Source organism: Linepithema humile, chromosome 3 (assembly GCF_040581485.1).
Source record: "Linepithema humile isolate Giens D197 chromosome 3, Lhum_UNIL_v1.0, whole genome shotgun sequence".
Lineage (NCBI taxonomy): Eukaryota > Metazoa > Arthropoda > Insecta > Hymenoptera > Formicidae > Linepithema > Linepithema humile.
In genome coordinates, this window is record NC_090130.1 from 15,031,987 (window position 1) to 15,052,662 (window position 20,676).

At 34.9% G+C, this 20,676-nt stretch overlaps 1 protein-coding gene and 1 pseudogene across 1 annotated transcript in view; both read left to right on the plus strand.

The window, feature by feature from the left end:
* The window catches only part of Wdr62 (WD repeat domain 62), a 163,438-nt gene that overhangs the window by 81,090 nt on the left and 61,672 nt on the right, over positions 1 to 20,676 (plus strand). The gene's annotated exons all lie outside the window — the stretch shown is intronic.
* On the plus strand, positions 22 to 8,521 carry LOC136998801 (uncharacterized; annotated as a pseudogene).

Consider the following 20,676-nt stretch of genomic DNA (forward strand, 5'->3'; position numbering starts at 1 on the left):
AATTAAAATATAATGACATACACATTCTAATAGGCTAGACAGAGGACAATACAAACAAAAAAAAGAGCAAAACGTAATACGATTTTTTACAAGCCGATTCTAAGATAACAATAAGTTTATTGTTTGCAATGAAGTTTTAATGGCCTCTATGTATTGGACGCGTAAACAAATCACTTTACTCAATTAATTATTTTTTATTAACAATCACGAATTAATACACAAATAATATAATCTATTTGTAAGATCTTTGCAAATATTTTTCTACGAAATTATAATTGGTAATATCGCGAAAATCGTTTTATGATCTGTATGTATACAGGGTGTCCGGTAATTGCTAAATCACCTCTCGGCTGCAAATAGAGCAGGTTAAACCGAGTAGAAAAGTCCTCTATCATTTTGCGATTTTCGCGATAATTAATGAGGAATTAATTAAAAAATATCGGCCAATTCGCGTGAGTTTAAGAGCGCGGCGAGAAGAGACCCATGGCGGTACAGCCCACTGTTATTTGGTTACTAGGCGCGCAACGAAGCGTTGGGAGAAGCGCTCTACAAATGACAACGGCAACATACGAGCGGTGCGTAACACTAGATTGTTGCGTCCTAGCGACCACGTAACAGTGGGCTGTCTTTACATCGCGAGTACTCCCCTTCATGCTAAAATCAGGATCCACATCGGGGATTTCCCCCTTACAAAGCACATACACTGTGTGTTACTCCCGGACAAGCGAACCCCTCAGACGTGAGGGCACGGTTTCGCTACGCAACTAATATGATTCTTTTATATTGCACCTGTGATGTTGCCCCAGGTGGCAAGGCGCTTTGACAACATAAAATAAGCCGGCATATCAGCCGATCTAATTGTGACGGTGCTGGGGTGACCGCAGCCTCCCACTTAAGAAATAATGCCACATGACGGCGTCACGAGCACTGTGCAGTCAGGAGTATTGAAAAAGCTATCCACCCCAGTATTTTCCAAAAGCATTTACCACATTCTTTATTTTTCCATTTTTTTCTTTGATATTTGTTAGATGAAAATTGACATTCCCCTTTCCTCCATCTACTAATTTCCATTTAGCATCCAAGAAAAAATAAAAAAATAAAGAATGTAATAAATTTTATTATTAGTTATTAAATTTTATTATTAATTATATTTTATTATTATTAAAATTGCTTTTGAAAAGTAGTGGGGATACCCGAATGAATAGCTTTCAATGCTCCTGATTGTACAATTTTATGCTGAATATCTTTGAACGATTAATTAAATTACATGTTTCGACTTCCTACTTTTACTTTAATGCACATAAGTATGCGTTGATCATTCGCGCTACAAAAAATAAGATTGCTAAATTGTTCATCGATAGTAACTTTATAAATATCCTTAGCAAGAATAGGTGAAATGTACGGGAAAACTGCAGCAAGTCAACTCGACTTATATGTCGGTTGAAAATATCAAATTGTTAATATGTTAATATTGATATAAAATGATTAGGTTAGATTACATTACGTTACGTTACGTTCTATATATGTATTGGATCGTGTAATAAGTAATTTTGTATTTTCAATAAATTTCCTATTGAAAATTTTGAAATTACTTATTGCACAACCCAATAGATTCTATTTTAGATTTATTAATCGATATTCAATCACACCGTGCACGAATAGCAAGCAATTGTTATCTGCACGAGCTGAAAATAATAATACTAAACAATAGAATTGGATTGATTTTTACAAACAATACACATATACAGGGTGTCCCATTTTATTTTAAACAGTAAAATATATGGAAATTACGGGATTTTAGAAAAAAATGTTTCGTATTGTTGAAGTTGGCGTTCTAGCCAATAATCTAAAAAGTCCCTAGACAGGAAGATGCGTTAAATACATTTTTTTTAAGTTTGTCTCGACCCCATCCCCCTTTTTTAGTTGGTTCCGTTCTTTGTAGAGACTCATAACCTGAAACCTTTCTTATTGTAACAAGTTTATATTGTGTTCCTTATCTTTGGTATTAAACAGTGTATTTCAATACTCATTTAAGTAATCAACCGTTCTCAGATTTATTTTAAAACCCATAATCACGTAACAGGTTATGGGCCCAGAAGATCCATTCACGGTGGTACAAGAGAAATAAGGTTAAGCACGGTCCTATTCGAGTCAATTTTTTGATAGCCAGTCAGAGGTTAGTTTTCTTTTTTTTGGGGGGGAACCTCGATCATTGTAAGACGACCAAAAATGAATAAGTTAACGTTACAAAAATTCAATGGATACGAGTTCAGTGTTTGAAAGTTCCAGTTGGAAACGGTTCTTGAGTTTCAATGTCTGATGGGCGTGGTTGATAGTACTGAGCTTAAACCAGAGGATACTGTGGCCGCAGATATATGGCTAAAGAACAATAAAAAGGCTCGCATGTTAATTAGTCATGCATTAGAATCAGCACAAGTTCGTCAGGTTATGAATTTAAAAACAGCTAATGAAATGTGGATGCGATTACAATCATTGTATGAACTAAAGAACTCGACGTCAGTTGATCTTTTACTACTACTAAAATTCTTCGAGTATAAAATGGAACCAGGAACGAATGTTGCTACTCATGTCTCAACGATAGAGGAAATGGCAAGGCAGCTTGAGGATCTTGGCTATAAACAATCAGAAATATCACTCGTAACAAAGGTATCGCACTCGCTACCAAGCAGTTTTCGACATATTATTAGTGCTTGGGATTTAATGCCACAAAATGAGCAGACAATGGCAAATCTTCTTCCACGTTTATTCAAAGAAGAAATGCTTAATATCAGCATGTCTAAATTAAAAATCAAGGATAATGATTCAGCAGCGTTATATGGCAAGCATAGAAAAAATACAAAAACGAACAAAAACACTTCTGTTAATGAACAAAAATATAACAAAACAAAATTCAGTGGACATTGTCATTACTGCAAGAAAAAGAGACATAAGATATCTGACTGCCGAAAGTTACAAACGGAGAAGAAACAGGAACAGGCAAATTCGGCCAGTGTTAAGCCAAATGGAAAAAAACCAGCAGCTTTCTCAGCAGTATATTCATCGATTAATCAACAGGATTTATGATTTGCTGATTCAGGTGCTAGTGAGCACATGACGAACAGAAGAAAATGGTTTGAAACCTTTCAATCACTGAGCAAAGGAGAGATGAATATAACTCTTAGCAATGGGCAAATCGTACACGCAGCTGGACGCGGCAATATTCGCATTGAGTCAATTGTTCAAGGCAATAAATTTGAAAATATTTTAACTAATGCTTTGTATGTTCCAGGTATCAACAAAAATTTATTTAGCATTGGATCAGTTACTGATAAAGATATAGAGGCTAAACTAGTAAAAGACAAGTTGATTCTGTATTTAAATAATCAGACAAGAGCTATTGGAAATCACTAACGAGGATCACTAACAAGCTATACGTAATGGATTAGACTCTAAAAATACCGGTTGAATCAAACTACGCAAGTTCAAGAACATGTTCTTTGAATGTTTGGCATGAGCGTTTTGGACATATCAATTTTCAAACTCTTAAGGAGCTTGCACAAAGCGTAACAGGTTTTAATTACGTTGATGTTAACAGCAATAATAACAATCGATTCTGTGAAGCATGCATTTTTGGGAAACAAAGTCGAAAGTCATTTAACGAATCAACGAATCGAGCAACAGCACCTGGGGAGCTGATTCATTTTGACATTTGCGATCCAATGTCAGTAGACTCAATCAATGGCGACAAGACAATGGCAATATTTGTTGACGATTACAGCGGCTTGATTATTACAAAACCAATGAAAGCAAAGAGTGATATAGTTGAGGCCATCGAAAATGTATTAGCCATTGCATCTGCCAGCGGACAATGCAAATTCGTCGTATGAGATCGGACAATGCAAAAGAATTCACATCAAGTGAAGTCAAGAAGTTAATGCGAACCAACAAAATAATACAAGAGTTCTCAACAGCTTATTGTCCACAACAGAATGATCGTGTCAAAAGACAAAATTGAACCATTGTCGAAATGGCTAAATATATGTTAGCAGCGGCGGATCTACCATTAACTCTATGGGCGGAAGCTGCAAGGACTGCACATATCAAGAATCGTGTTCCTCTCAAGCGACTCAATAATCGAACACCAATTGAAACTTGGACTGGAAAATTACCGGACGTTAGCTATTTTCGTATCTTTGGAAATAAAGCTTACATGTTGATAGACAAACAATTTAGAACAAAATTTGAGAAGAAATCCAAAGAAATGATGCTGATTGAATATGAATCAGGTCAAAAAACATACAGACTTTGGGACCGCGGCACACGTAAAATAGTTACAGCAAGAGTCGTCGAAATTGTTGGAAATACACCAAAACAGACGGCTCATTATTGAACCTGAAACTATTGATTCTTCAGTTCAAGAAACAGAAGAAAAAGATGTTTAAGAACTTACTCAAGAACAAACAGAATCTATTACATTTCGTACAAGAAGCAAGAATCAAGAGAGAAAAATATCGGAAGATGAGCTTTGTGCAAAAGGTCACACTCTAATGGCTGAAGCACTAATAGCCGAAGGAATTCTAACTACATACGAAGAAGCAATAAATTCATCAGCTTCAAAACAATGGGAGGCTGCAATGGTTGAAGAACTTCAAAGTCTAGCTCAAAATGACACTTGGAAGTTAGTTGATCTTCCAGCTGAATGTAAAGCGATTCAAAATAAATGGATTTATCGTATTAAAACAAATCTAGACGGATTGGTGAATAAATATAAGGCACGTTTCGTAATAAAAGGGGGTTCACGGAAGCCTTGTGTAGATTATCATGAAACATTCTCTCCAGTTGCCAAATTTGAGTCAATTCAGATTCTATTAGCGTTGGCAGCAGTTAAAAATTATGAAATTGTCTAATTTGACATCAAGACTGTATTTTGGAAATTTGAAAGAAGAAATCTTTATGTTTCAACCATCAGGGTTTGACGATAACAGTGGCCGAGTTTGTAAACTCAAAAAGAGCTTATATGGACTTAAGCAGGCACCACGACAATGGCATGAGAAATTCGATCCTTAAGAAATTCAATCTGAAACCTACATATTACGATAGTTGTGTGTACAGCAAATGATGAATTACATTTGGCATTATATGTTGACGACGGCTTACTGATCGGAAAAACAATGGCTACAATTGAATATTTATTAACTAAATTACAAAATAAATTTGAGATCACAACGACGTCGGACAATTATTATCTTGGACTGGAAATTGAACGAGATAAGTAGATTAGAAAAATTAAGATACATCAATCTGCATACAAAAAGTATACTCAAACAGTTTCAAGATGGACTCGGCTAATGCTACATCTACTCCTGTGGACGTACATACAATATTAAAGAAGAATATAACCATTGATGGTCAAGCAGGACCTATCACTGATGCACCATATCGGCAAATTGGCTCAATAATGTATCTGGCCGTAGACAGTAGGCCTGACATCATGTTTGCTGTAAGTAGGTTAAGTCAATTTTTAGAACAACCATTAAATGATCATTGGAAAGCAGCTAAACGTACCCTTAAGTATTTACGAAGCACTATTGATGTCGGTATTGATTCAGCTCAAATAATTGTTCGAACATATTGACTGCATATTCTGATGCAGACTATGGATTCTGCATAGATTCAAGAAAATCCATCAGCGATGTAATAGTAATGTTAAATAATAGTCCGATTATTTGGAACAGCAGGAAGCAAAGTGTCGGACCACTTCTACTACGGAAGCCGAGTATATTGCGGCACATGATGCAGCCAAAGAAGTGATTTGGGCTCGAGGTCTTTTAAAGCAATTAAATGTTGAGCAAGCACAACCTACTATACTTTACTGTGACAACGCAGCGGCAGAACAATTGATAAAGAATCCAGTCCAGTTTATCATCGTCGAACGAAACATATTGACATAAAGTTTCATTACATTCGGCAGGTAATAAAGAACAATCAGCTGGACGTTCGGCATGTAGCGAGCAAGGAGCAACTAGCTGATTTACTGACAAAGCCATTAACTCGCGACAAATTTGTAGCTAATCGAAATCTTATTAATTTGAGTTAGTTATTGACTATAACGAGTGAGAGTGTTGAAGTTGGCGCTCTAGCCAATAATCTAAAAAGTCCCTAGACAAAAAGATGCGTTAAATACATTTTTTTTTTAAGTTTGTCTCGACCCCCCCCCCCTTTTTTTAGTTAGTCCGTTCTTTGTAGAGACTCATAACCTAAAGCCTTTCTTATTGTAACAAGTTTATATTGTGTTCCTTATCTTTGGTATTAAACTGTGTATTTCAATACTCATTTAAATAATCAACCGTTCTCAGATTTATTTTAGAACCCATAATCACGTAACATGTATATAAATTTTATGACTTCAAGCGGGACATAAGATGGTGCCATTGGTTTGTCCTTGGATAGTCGTTTGAAGATTACGTAAAAGTCACCTTTAATTTCTTAAATAGAAATTCCCATTTTTCATTGCATATTCTTGTAACTTAGCTCGAGAGCTTTTCAAAACACTATGATAAAGTATTTTTTTCATTAAGTACTTTTCGAGTTATGAGGCCAGAAGTTTACAGTACCGCCGGCATTAGCATTACCCAAGGTGTACCGCATGGAGGTTGCACGGTCGGATTTACATCTGTGTTGTGTGTGGTGTATGTGTTCTCGCGCTCACGCGGATGAAGACGCGGACCCCACAACTTGTCACTTCCACGATATTTTTTGACGCCAAATCCCTCTCCACCCAAAGTCAAACTTTTATCATCATTCGGTGGATATTTTTAAGTTTTACAACTTTGGTTCTTACATATTTTTCGCTATAGTTGATCGTTTTCGAGATATTTCCAAACTTTTAGAGGACTCTGTATAACTTCAATTGCGCATTACACTCTCTAGAGACGCCATGCAAACGAAATATTACACAGCACTGAACTCTACTCAGCGAGGTCTTTCCAACAATATATAATTCATACCCATTTGCGATTATCACTTCGTGCACTTTTCTTGTAAGTAAAAAACAAATTTATTTAATATAAGAAATTTTTTTCACCAAAATAACAGTCCATTTTTGTATTCAAGCATTCAATAATTAAACTATTCTTCACATACTTTTAAAATGTCTTGTATGTAAGGAATTGATTTATTAAATTCAGTTTGAATTTTGTAAACTGACCTTTGTATAAGCAAATACAAATCTTCTGCTTGTACAGTGTAACACATATGAGAGATGTGGAATAGCTTAAATATTGTATCAAACGCTTTGATTACGCTTTTAAATTGATACTTAATAGTACAATCTACAATAATATAAATTATTTTTATCTCGTATTGAGACGGCTCCTCGATAAGTATGTAAGGTTGAACTACGAAGGATTATTTTCTGTTCTAGAATTTTTCTCCTTGCATCTTCATGTTTAATATTATTTGGTGACTAAAAAATTAATTTAATAAATTAATAAATTTAATTAAATAAAGTGTTATATATTGTTAAGGTAGATTCTTTTCCGGGTCTTTACTGATCCGTTCTCGTCCGTCTCTGTCTCGCGTCGCTCGCGCCACGCTGCAGGCTCAATCTGTAACCTGCAGTCGACTCTGTTATGTGCTTGCGCAAGCAACGTCGAGTTATCAGTGTAACTTCTTAATATATTATCTCTTTCTGTATTCATCCATTTATTACTCTTTCTATCACTCTTCCCTTCCACGGTGTGGTGATAACAACAAATTCATCGTACGAGACAACAGGTTATGGGCCCAGGTCTACGACAAGAAGAGTGACCAGTACGTGAGGAATTCTGTAAAGAAGGTGAAAAATGGCGGGTGAAATCAACGCGAGAAATCTAGTAAAGTTCGACGGAAAGAACTTTTAGCACTGGAAATTTCAACTGATGGCCGCATTGATTGCCAATGATTTGCTCGATATTGTGACCGGAGCGAGTCATATGCTGGAGAATGCCGACGGCGTGGAGGGCAAGGCGTGGATTAAGGATAACGCAAAGGCCATGTTTCTGTTGTCTTCCTCCATTGAGCTTGAGCATATGCAGAGCCTTTTTATATGCCGCACAGCCAAGGAAATGTGGGATCGGCTTACGGCTATTCATTGCTTCTGAGCCAACGGTTTCACGAATATCGCATGGACCCGACGGATAATGTGGTGCAACATTGTGCGAAAGTTCTTAACATGGCGGCTTGGTCGGTGAGCGTGTTCCCGATCTCATGGTGATCTCGAAAATTCTGGCTAGTTTACCGCACAAGTATCGCCATTTTCGCACATCATGGAACAATCTGAATCCTGATAGTCAAACGCTTGAATTCCTGCAAGAACGTCTGATCGAAGAAGAGGCCTATGTGAATGCAGAAAGTGAAGAAGCAGCAGCATTGGCAGTGACCACGAAGAAGGTGACAAAAAACAAGTCGAACTCATCTACAAAGGACAAAAAAACTCGTAAAAATAAAAACATGGTCGAGTGCTTTATTTGTCAAGATTAACAAAAGTTTGTGCAAAAACAGGAAAAGAATGGCGGAAATGATTGTGCGCTTGCTGCAACAAGCACATCCAAGGCGGTATGTCTCGAGCCAGGAGATACAACGCGTGACGAACGCCATTTGTGGAAACCTACAAAAGCACAAAAATTGCTACTCTTGAATACCGACACTAGGGATATATGGATTACTGACAGTGGCGCATCTGATCACATGTCTTTCAGAAGAGATTGGTTTGCGGAATACCGACCGAGAACCGACGGAAGTACGGTAGAACTTGGTGATAATCGAGAGTGCGCGGTGGCAGGTGAAGGCACCATACTAATTGAAAGGTTAGTTAATGGAAAGTGGAAGCGTGCGCGACTAGAAAACGTACTGCATGTACCTAATTTGGGCAAAAACTTATATTCAGTTGGTCGCTGCACGACACTAGGAATAGACTTATTTTTCCAAGCTAATTATGTGAACTGTTTACGCGACAACGAGACAGTTGCAATTGGTGTAAAGCAGTCGAATCAGATTTATCGTTTATTTTTCCGCGTGAAATTCGGTTGCACAGAAGAAGCTAATGTGACAATGGCTAATCTCAAAACTTGGCATGAGAGGCTAGGGCACGTAAATGTACGTGCGCTCAAGGAGCTGACCTCGAGTGATGCAATTGACGGAGTAAAGCTGAAAGAAAACATAACGGACAAATTCTTCTGCGACAGTTGTCAACTTGGAAAGTCACATAAACTTCCATTCAAGAAAGAAGTCAAGAGGGGGACACTACCTGGCGAATTTATACACACAGACGTATGCGGTCCAATGCCAGACGAATCACTGGGAGGAGCTAGATTTTTCGTGCTGTTCAAGGACGACGCATCTGGTTTTAGGTGTGTCTACTTCATCAAACACAAATCTGACACGTTCGAAAAGTTCAAGGTTTTTGAACAAGAGGTGAGAAATTGCTTTAACAGGCCAATAAAAATACTGAGAAGTGATAATGGCCGTGAATATGTAAACGAACGATTTCTAACATACATGCAATCTCTCGGAATTGTACACGAGCTGACGGCTGCTTATACACCGGAGCAGAATGGCAAAGCCGAGAGAGACAACCGCATAATAGTTGAGTGCGCTCGCACTATGCTACAAACAAGAAGATTACCAGATGCACTGTGGGCGGAAGCCCACAGTGTTAACACAGCTGTCTACTTGCTGAACAGGGTCTCGACACCGTCTGGAAACAAGAGCAAGACGTCATACGAAATCTGGACAAAGAAGAAACCAGACCTGAGTCATGCACAAATATTTGGCTCAGTTGGATATAAACACGTACCCAAACAATTCACCAAGAAGTTTGATGCAAAATCTGTACGCGTTCTTCTGGTTGGATATCAAGGAGAATCTTCCAACTACAGAGTGTACTGCCCAGAGTCCAAAAAGGTAACGGTTTCTCGAGATGTGGTGTTCAACGAGCAAAACACAGATACTGGTATTGAAGCTGAGAAAGCATGCGTGAATATATACTTACCTATGACTAACAAAGCAACGGAAGAGCATCAAGAGGAAATCGGAGAAGACGAACTCCAAACACCTGCAGAGCAAGCAACCGACGATCTTGCTGCTGTTGATGCAATCAATCAAGATGCTCAATCAACTCGCATGCAGCTCCGAAAGCGAAACACACTTCGACCTCCAAATAGATACACAGCTAATTATGCATCGTACAACATTCCACAGAGTTTTTCTGAAGCTGTTTCCGGTTCTGATGCCGAGTCATGGCGGAAGGCAATTGATAAAGAGCTTGAGGCTCATCAACGTAACGACACGTGGAAATTAGTACCGAGAGATGCAAACATGAGGACCATAGATTCCAAATGGGTGTTCAAGGTAAACACTAATCAAAATACTCCAATTTTCAGGGCTCGACTCTGTACTCGAGGTTTTCTGCAGAAGGAAGGGATTGACTACACAGAGACTTTCTCACCAGTAGTGAGGTATGACTCGCTGTGAGTTCTACTATCACACATCACACAGGAAGACCTTGAGATGATGTCATTTGATGTTTGTTCAGCCTTTCTCTACAGCGAGCTGGAAGAGAAGATATTTATGGAAATTCCTGATGGAGTGAGTGAAAGTAACAAAAAAAATAATATGGTCTGTTTGTTAGTAAAATCGTTATACGGCTTAAAACAAGCACCGAGATGCTGGAACAAAAACTTTAAGTGTTTTTTGCGCAATTTTTGCGTCAATTTCATTGAATGTGAAGACAACAAGTGCGTGTTTGTTGGTAAATTCAACGATGTAAAGGTATATTTAGCTCTGTATGTTGATGACGGTCTGATTGCGTGTGCGTCTTTGACTGTTTTACATCTAATTATAAAAGAACTAAGCAAGAAATACGCAATTACTGTTGATGATGCTAGTAACTTTGTAGGTATGCAAATTAATCGTAATCAGAGCGAGAAAAACATGTTCATTAGTCAAAGTACATATATTGAACAAATTATAAACAAGTTTGGAATGAGAGATGCCAAAATTGTAAGTGTGCCAGCTGATCCATTTGTAAAACTGCACGCGGCAGATGAATGCGATCTCAAATGTAAAGTACCTTACAAAGAGCTCATAGGCTCATTAATGTTTGTCGCTTTAGTGTCAAGACCAGACATTGCCTACTCGGTCAGTCTACTTAGCAGATTTCTTAACAATTTTAATATCAATCATTGGCAAGCTGCAAAACGTGTTCTTGCATATCTGTCAGGTACTACCGATATGGGCATTCAATATAAGAGCGCGGATGAATGTGTGCTGACCGGCTATTCTGATGCAGACTTTGCAAATGATCTCGATACACGAAGATCCACAACCGGGTATGTTTTTTGTGTAAATGGCGGAGCTGTTACATGGTGCTCTCAGCGTCAAAAGCTGGTGACGCTTAGCACAACTGAATCAGAGTACGTTGCGGCAGCCACTGCCGCCAGAGAAATCACTTGGCTGAACAAATTGTCAAAGGGAATCGGATGTAAATGGGACGTCTGCGCGGTTTTATGTGTAGATAATCAAGGTGCTTTAAAATTGAACAAAAGTTCCGATTACCATAAAAGAACCAAGCATATTGACATCCGATACCATTACCTGAAAGAAAAATACAAAAATGGAGAGATCAGTATCAAATACGTGCCTACTGATTGTCAATTCGCTGATATTCTAACTAAAGCACTAACGAGAGATAAGTTTCAAAGAATGCGTGAACATCTGGGTCTGATCAGTGAAAGACAACTGTATTTGTAATTTTTCTTATGTTTTTTTTTGCATTGGAAAAGAGGCGGAAGTGTTAAGGTAGATTCTTTTCCGGGTCTTTTCTGATCCGTTCTCGTCCGTCTCTGTCTCGCGTCACGCGTGGCTCGCGCCACGCTGCGGGCTCAATCTGTAACCTGCAGTCGACTCTGTTATGTGCTTGCGCAAGCAACGTCGAGTTATCAGTGTAACTTCTTAATATATTATCTCTTTCTGTATTCATCCATTTATCACTCTTCCACGGTGTGGTGATAACAACAAATTCATTGCACGAGACAACATATATATTTATAATGATATGTCATCAACGTCTTTTCTATAAAAAATTAAATTTTTTCAAAAAAATGTTGCGTATTGTTGTGATTTTTTGGTTCATTCAGCACAAATAAAAATATTTTTAAAAGAAGGATATTTGTATTATATATTATTTCATCTTCAAATATTTTTTATCTTATCATTTGCGCACATTTTATTTTCTATTGTAATGTATATACTATTCGGAAAATTGAGAGAAATTCTTATAAAATAAAAATTTTGACTTGTACACAAGAAAATTTTGACTTGTAACAAGTTCTTTTTTTGTAATGCATTGACAAATAGAATCACCACAAAATAAAAAAAAATCAAATAATAAAAAATAGTAAAAAATTTTTTACTACCCAGTGATTAAATTATTTAAACTGCTGAATTTGTTTAATCGTAAACGTTACATCGTGAGAATCATTAAAAAATGTAAAATAATATAGATATGTAATAAAACTTTACTTTACAGTTTACAATTATTGCTTCGATACTTTTTATTGTTGAAAACTTCCACTGCTTACGATCAGAATTGGTTTCAATTAAAATTCTTCCCTTAGATGGAATTATATTAGCCAGTAAAGAAAAGATAAAACGACCATTTCAAAATAAAAAACAAAAAGCAAATATTTCTTAATTTATTTTATTAACAGTGGGTACCAAATTAAAGTATTATAATGACTGAGAAAAGATGAAAATAAGAACTATACTTTTTCTATTATTTTATTATTTTTTATATACATAACTATTATTTTTTATATACGTAACTTCAGAAATAGTTTCGCTATGTCTGTTATTTATTAAATCTTGAATATATGCTTCTGTCCTTTTGTATACACGGTGTCCGGTAATTGCTGAATCATCTCTCGGATGCAGGTAGAGCGGGTTAAACCGAGTAGAAAAGTCCTCTACCGTTTTGCGATTTTCGCAATAATTAATGAGAGATTAATTAAAAAAGATCGGCCAATTGCACGAGTCTAAGCGCGCGGCGAGAAGAGACAGCCCACTGTTACGTGGTCGCTAGGACGCAACGATCTAGCGTTACGCACCGCTCGTATGTTGCCGTTGTAGAGCGCTCCTTCCAACGCTTCATCGCGCACCTAGTAACTAAATAACAGTGGACTATACCGCCACGGGTCTCTTCTCGCCGCACTCTTAAAACGATGCTGGAGTGATCTGTTTTACCAATTTTTTTTAAACAGACTACTTTTTCTTGGCTGTATAAAATGAAAAATCCTTTTCTGTAATTAAAGTATATATGCTTATACAAGGTGCACGGTCGATTTGAAAGAATTTTTCATTCCACGCAGCCAAAAAAAATTGGTAAAACAGACCACTCCAGCATCGCCTTAAACTCGCGCGAATTGGCCGATATTTTTTAATTAATTCCTCATTAATTATTGCGAAAATCGCAAAATGGTAGAGGACTTTTCTACTCGGTTTAACTCGCTCCACCTACACCCGAGAGGTGATTCAGCAATTATTGGACACCCTGTATATTTAAAATTTTATCTATGAATGGATTCCAACCTTCATATAATTTTAAATTTCAGGAAATAGTAAATTGTATTGGTTATGGGATTAATATTCAAATAATCAAATCTTTATATATTACAAATTAATAGAACAAATAGATCGATCTTTAAACTCATATTTAAACTATCTAAACTAAAAAGTCAAGCTTTTGCTTTCAACTATTCGAACAGCTCGGACATACAATACGGTTGAATTTTTTGCTTAAATTCTAATTTGTTATGAGATCTGCCACAAAAAATGAGATTATTCGGAAATTTCTTCATCTCCGATCACAAATTTTCTTGCGCGCGTAAAGTTTCTTCGAAGGTCAAGATCAATGCCTCGGGAAATTTATAAACGTGCTATGCGCGATTCAACCGGTCGTCGTCCGCAATAAAGTACGTACGGCTCTTGCAGCAAGAATCGGGTCAGGAGAAAGGTGAATGGATCTAAAAAGATTTTGCGTCTCGAGGTACCGAATACGGGGAGAGATCCATCTATCCCCTCCTTCCCTGCCTATCGACAACAGACAGAGATCGTCGATTCATTTTCGGTCTGGAAACCTCGAAGAACTCGTTTGCATCGTCCCCTTTTCCTCCGGTATCCGATTGTTAAGCAATAAAATATGGAATGGCATAATCGAGCAATACGTGCTTGGAAATGAGAGACGATACACACTCGTTCCCGAGTCATAATATCGTAAACAGCATGAACTATTCCACTGTCTCACAAACGGCTAGTGAAAATGCCTGTTAACGCGCGCGTGAACGTGCTCGCGAACGAAAGTGGCCAGAAATTGCACGCTCGGTTTTCCTGCACTTAAGCATAAGCAACCTCATGGAGTTACGTCTGACATTACTTTTGAATGAAACTTATGTCATTATATACGCGATAACATGTGTTCTCAAACGTACTTTGCAAGATTTTATATTTGTATCATATTTTTTTGCGTTATAATTTTTGTGTCTTGTTAATTTTTCGGTCCTTGGTTTAATAATATAAGTTTGCAAAAACTCAAATAACAAAAAGATAATTTCAATAAATATAAATTGACATTATTTATTAACTAAATTTATAATGAATCCTAAGTACTGATAATGTGTTTTTTGAAAACTGATCACCAATGTTAAAATTATCATTCCCAACAATGTATTTTCTACCTATAGAATTTTCGCAAAACATTCGTATGATTTTAAAGTTAAATTCGAATTTTCGGTCAAAATTTTCAATTTAATATGACAAATCTAATATTGGAGACAAACATTTTTTTAATTATTCTATATTTATCAAAATTTCTAAGAGTTTTTATAGTCTTTGAAATCTACTTCAATTAAAATTTTGAAATTAAAAAGAATATTATCTTTATAAAATACATTAATTAAACAAGTAATATTCTAAATTTTAATTTATCTATTCCTTATGGTGTCTGTTAAACGAATCATTTCACACTTATACGAAGATTAGCGATGCCGCTAATTGCAAATTAGTGGAAATGTTGCAATTATTGCTGAATTTGTACTAATTTGTACCACGAAAAAAAACTATATATATATATATATATATATATATATATATATATAGTAAAGTATTAAAATTTGATCTATATTTAAGTATAAATTATAGTTAAAGTAGTATCAATTCATCCTGCTGAAGAAAAAGTACTTTATTCTTAAGGCTAGTTCAAATAAGGATTGTTTTAAAGAGAATATTACAAATTTATTATATATACAGGGTGTCCAAAAAGTCCCGGAACGGTCAAATATCTAAAAAATAAAGCATAGCATATATATATATATATATATATATATAATAAAGCATAGCATATATATATATATATATATATATATATATATATATATTTTTTTTTTTTTTTTTTTTTTTTTTAATACATTTTTTGATACAATTAATTAACAATGCATTTAACTGAGAGAAAAAGAATAACAGTTTTTATGATACGAGAATACGGAGACAATGTCAAAACTTATGAAGCAGTGGCTGCTTTATTTAACAATACCTTTCCTGATCGTACACCCATTTCAAAGTCTACTATTCAACGAACTGTAATTCGATTTTAATAATCAGGTTCAGTTAAAGATGCGCTTAATCCAATCAGGCAACCTCTTCGTGGTACGCATCGGGTAATACTAATGCTGGCGGTACTGTACTTCTTAAGCCTCATAATTCAGAAAATACTTAATGAAAAGGAACTTTATTATAGTGTTTTGAAAAGTTCTCGAGGTCAGCTACAAGAATATACAATCAAAAATAAGAGTTTTCATTAAAAAATGTTAGTGATTTTTACGTGACCTTAACAACACTATCCAAGGTCACACTAATATTGCTATGTAATACGCCATTTAAAACCCAACAACTTTCATGTGGAACATTTTTCTCGAAAATGCTTTATTTTTTAGATATTTGACCGTTCCGGGACTTTTTGGACACCCTGTATATATAATAAATTTGTAATATTCTCTTTAAAACAATCCTTATTTGAACTAGCCTTAAGAATAAAGTACTTTTTCTTCAGCAGGATGAATTGATACTACTTTAACTATAATTTATACTTAAATATAGATCAAATTTTAATACTTTATATAACTTTTAATACTTCTAATCCATGTTTTTTTTCGAAACAATCCAACAAAATGCAACGCGCTTTTAGTTCTTACTAAAATGCTGAATTATTATAAAATTTTACACACAAGTTACTGATGTAAAATCATATGTGCAAATTTATTAAAAATATATTAATTATTTTTTTAAGTAGAATAATGCGTGAAGTAAAAGTGAAATATATAATCTGTTTAAGAAAAAAAATACATTTATGACTCAATATTTATCAACATGAATGCATGCAAAATTATCTATAATAATAATTGTCGAAATTTTCATCACTTTTAAAGAACGTTAACCCATTTGTGAGATATAAACATCATTGAAAGTTGCACTGTTAAATCATTGTCCAACAACCACTGCTTTTTCTGTCAATATCGCATTCGCGATGCTTTCAAAAGGTTATTGCGGATTTCATACGACGACAGAAGACGTTCTTTGTGGATTTTGTTTAAACTTTCTCGAAACGATTTATATTCACTAGGAAATAGAAATGCGTGTTTTCGTTGTTGATGGCACATTAGCGACTCACTGAGCTCTTCTTCATTTTTCTATACTGCGAAAATACAACATGCGTTATCTTTATACGAGTAGTGTTATTACTGTAACGAAAGTTGTTTTGCATGGAGTTAACTTGAATCGTTCTGCAAGTGAAGAAAGTATATTGTTAGATATTGCAACATTAATGCAAGTGCTGCACGAACTCTTGCGTAAAAGCGTTCAACAGACGCACCCTAAAAATGGAAACGATTTAACAATCATTTCCGCTTGGTGGACAAGAACGCATACGCGTGTGTTCGCATCAGTGAGATGCTACAACAAGAAAGAAAACGAAAGTCCTGTTCTCGCAAGTAGAAAATATCGTGAATAGATGGTCGAGAGAGACGTCGTAGTTCTCGTTCCGCTCTCGCGCTCTCTAAGAACGCGCTGATTTTTTTTTCTCACCGTTTCGTTACGCATAATTTATAATTTTACCGTACAATACATTTCGATATGTCATACGTAAAACTTTCGAATAGTTAACTCTAGTCTAGTATTTGGCTACTTCTAAACATTTAATTTATCAATAAAAAATAAATTTTTTTATAAACATGTTTTTCATAAACATAATATAAAAATTTACGTTAATTATTAATTTTTTCTAAAAAAGCAAGTACATAAAAAGAAATATATAAATATATGTATGTATGAAATTAACTTTCAGACAAACCTACAAATATAATTTTACAATTGTTCTTCTACCAACATAAAAAATAGACGTTTTTCTTATGTTCTTAAGAACTGAATTTAAATTCAGTAGCATCTATTTAATTCTAGATTTTGTATGCCACTCACAAGGAAACGGACGCAAGTATTCTCCTTCGATTTTGACGCACAAGCTTTTAATATATTTAGAATAGCTAAAAAATAAGAAACACGTATTATTAATATATTTTTTTATATGTACTATAAGATGTATAAAAAAATGTTTTAGATCAAATTTTTATGTGATATTTAATGACCTTTATAATTATACATTTAGATTTTCCAAAATTGTCCAAAATATTTTTTAGTATATCCTTACTCCTTGTTAATATTTTTACGAATTTTAAAATATTTTTGAAGACAAAAATTTATGAGTTTTTACGTTGAATTTATTCATATGTATAATAATGTTATTTTTCGTAATTGCATATTTAGAAAATGAGTCGTAAATATCACATTATTCGCGTTGCATACGCTACGTCGAAAGTGTAATGTTTGCACTCCGACATAAAAATTCTTTAGTTCTGATTAGAGTTCCAACTTCCTTTTGAAAAGTTGTAGAGTTTTCTAATATTTAAAAAAAGAATTCCAGCAATTAACACCACTACGTGCATTGTTTTGAAAAATAAGGTTCTAATTTTACATTAGATTTCAAAGTCGAATAGTTCTGAATAGCTTTTAATTATAATTTCTTTAATTATACTTTCTTTTGAGATATACTAGAGTTCCTAATATATTGTACATATAAAAAAACATTTTTGGTATTGTATTTTGGTAATTGTTATTAATTGTGATAAAACAAACAATTTTTTGAAAAACTGACACATTGCGTGGATACACATATACACATATACATATCGTGAATGTGCATGCATCGCATCTGTCAAGCGTGGTAAAGTTCTTCATATCTATCATGTGTGCCGTTGCCGACGTCGAGGTGCAGTATACCTCCCGGCTAGCGTGCTAGTTTTACTAGGTCGCCGATACGGTGAACGCGCCTCCTTCACACGGCCTCTCGTCGACGGATCTCTACCGTGCGGGAGAGACCCGGGAACGAAGAAAGGATTATAATCACGCTCTCACACGACTCGTCGGCGCCTTTTGAAAGACCTTTCGTATACGATTATTGTGGAACCCGTTACCGCCATGATTGCGGCGACGTTTTTTGAAATAGTAACGACAATCCGTACGACCATTGTATGTTACGTTTTAGTCGAACATATCTTGTGAACAATGTGTTTGGTGTCTATCAAAATTGGAATTTTTTAGTGCTTGAAATAATTGAACACTTAACACACTTTTATAAAAGGCGATTAACTAATTAATATTGTTCTGTTTGACGGAGTTCAACAAATGTACCGCTAATAATTCGATGTGAGATGATTTAAATATAATAGACAGGCAGAATAAAAATTTTTTATTTTATCAAAATAAATCTTTATTTAATTATAAGATAAACTCATACGAAATGTCGACATTCTATATTAGCTTACTTTTAAATAATAAAATTTTGAGATATTTTGCTAATTTATATAGATTGGCAATGACAGAACGATACAAATTACTAACACTAATAAAATTAGTAAAAACATCAATAAATACTAAAAAAATACAGCAAGAAGGATAATTTGATTAATTTTAACCTCTTGCACGTTGGTATTTAACTGGAGATCACGCGGGCTTATACGCATCTCTTGAAGTAAACGCTCAGAAAAAACGAAAATATACATTGTAAAATATTATCGAAATAGTAGAGATTTGCGCGTTTATGTTCGAGCAATTGGATGACGATTACCCGATCACGTTTCTGAGACGTGGTAAGCATGCTGCATCCATAAACCGTAACACGTCTAAAAGACGTGATTTCAACACAAGAAGTTAAATAATATTTTTATTGAAGAAAGAAATTAAGTATAAGCAATATCTCTTTGCAAATCTCATTAAAGGTATTTATTTTACTATAAATTGAAACAGTGACGGTAATTTTGCGAAATTTGTAGGGACATGTTGCGACATATTGAGAATACAAAGATTCTTTCTCATAATATGTACAAAACTCCCAAGATGCTACTTATCACAAACTACAAATAAAAATTTGCAATAGCGTGTGATACATTTGATACATGCGATGTGTGCGCGCAAAAACAAAAATTAAAAAATTGGTAAGTCAGCGATTTTTTTATATTATTAAATATGGCGCGCAAAATTTATTTTACACTCCTCGACGATCTCAAAAACAAGATGTCTTCTCGACGTTAAGTGTCCTACATATTTATAACTGTCGTTCGAAATCTACTTTTATGCCATAAAAATTATGGGAATAGAAATTAATAGGCCTTATACACGAACAATAGCTGTCACGAGACGATAGAAAGTCATGATGCATTTCGCGTGTTTCGAATATAATGGTTCCTGTTCGATTTACTCTAGGGTGTTGTTACGATTCAAATTATGCTCACGTGTATATACGAACTTACCACGAAATCGTGCGTACTCATGCGCAAATAATAGAAAATTTACAATCATTATTCAATATTTTTGTAAAAAATTTTATGTATTTAGATTGCTCGTATACTTTGAAGTAAACAATGATACAAACGATGTTTGATTATCCTCAGAAAATATACCTTTTTTTTTTTTAATATGAAAAAAGTAAATGATGAAGTGTATGATGAAGTAGGGAATATACAGCGTGTGTCAAAAGTTCCGGGACGGCTGAATAATTTGAAAAATACGCATCACAGAGGAAAATGACCTCGACAAAAGTTGTAGGATTTTTCTCGGGCAATCCGATGGTGACCTTAGATTTGGCCTTGCCCGTGACCTTCAAGGTCATTTCAAGGTCAAATCGAATTTTTTAAATAAGAACCTCTATTTTTGATTCCAAAATCTAATAGCTGGTGTCAAGAGCTTTTCAAAACACTATAATAAAGTTATTTTTTATTAAGTACTTTTCGAGTTATGAGGCTTGAAAGTTACAGCATTTTGACATAAAATACAAAATATCTTGTAAAACATTCAATTTTCGGAAATCTTACTTTAATACTTTTATGCGCAAAATAATGAGACGAATCAATTGGTATAAAGAAAATACATAGTTGCTTTCAAGAAAAAATATGTAATTTGCAACATACAACTGCATACTTTTTTTTTAAAACCAATGTGTTTTCTTTATACCAATTGATTCGTCTCATTATTTTGTGC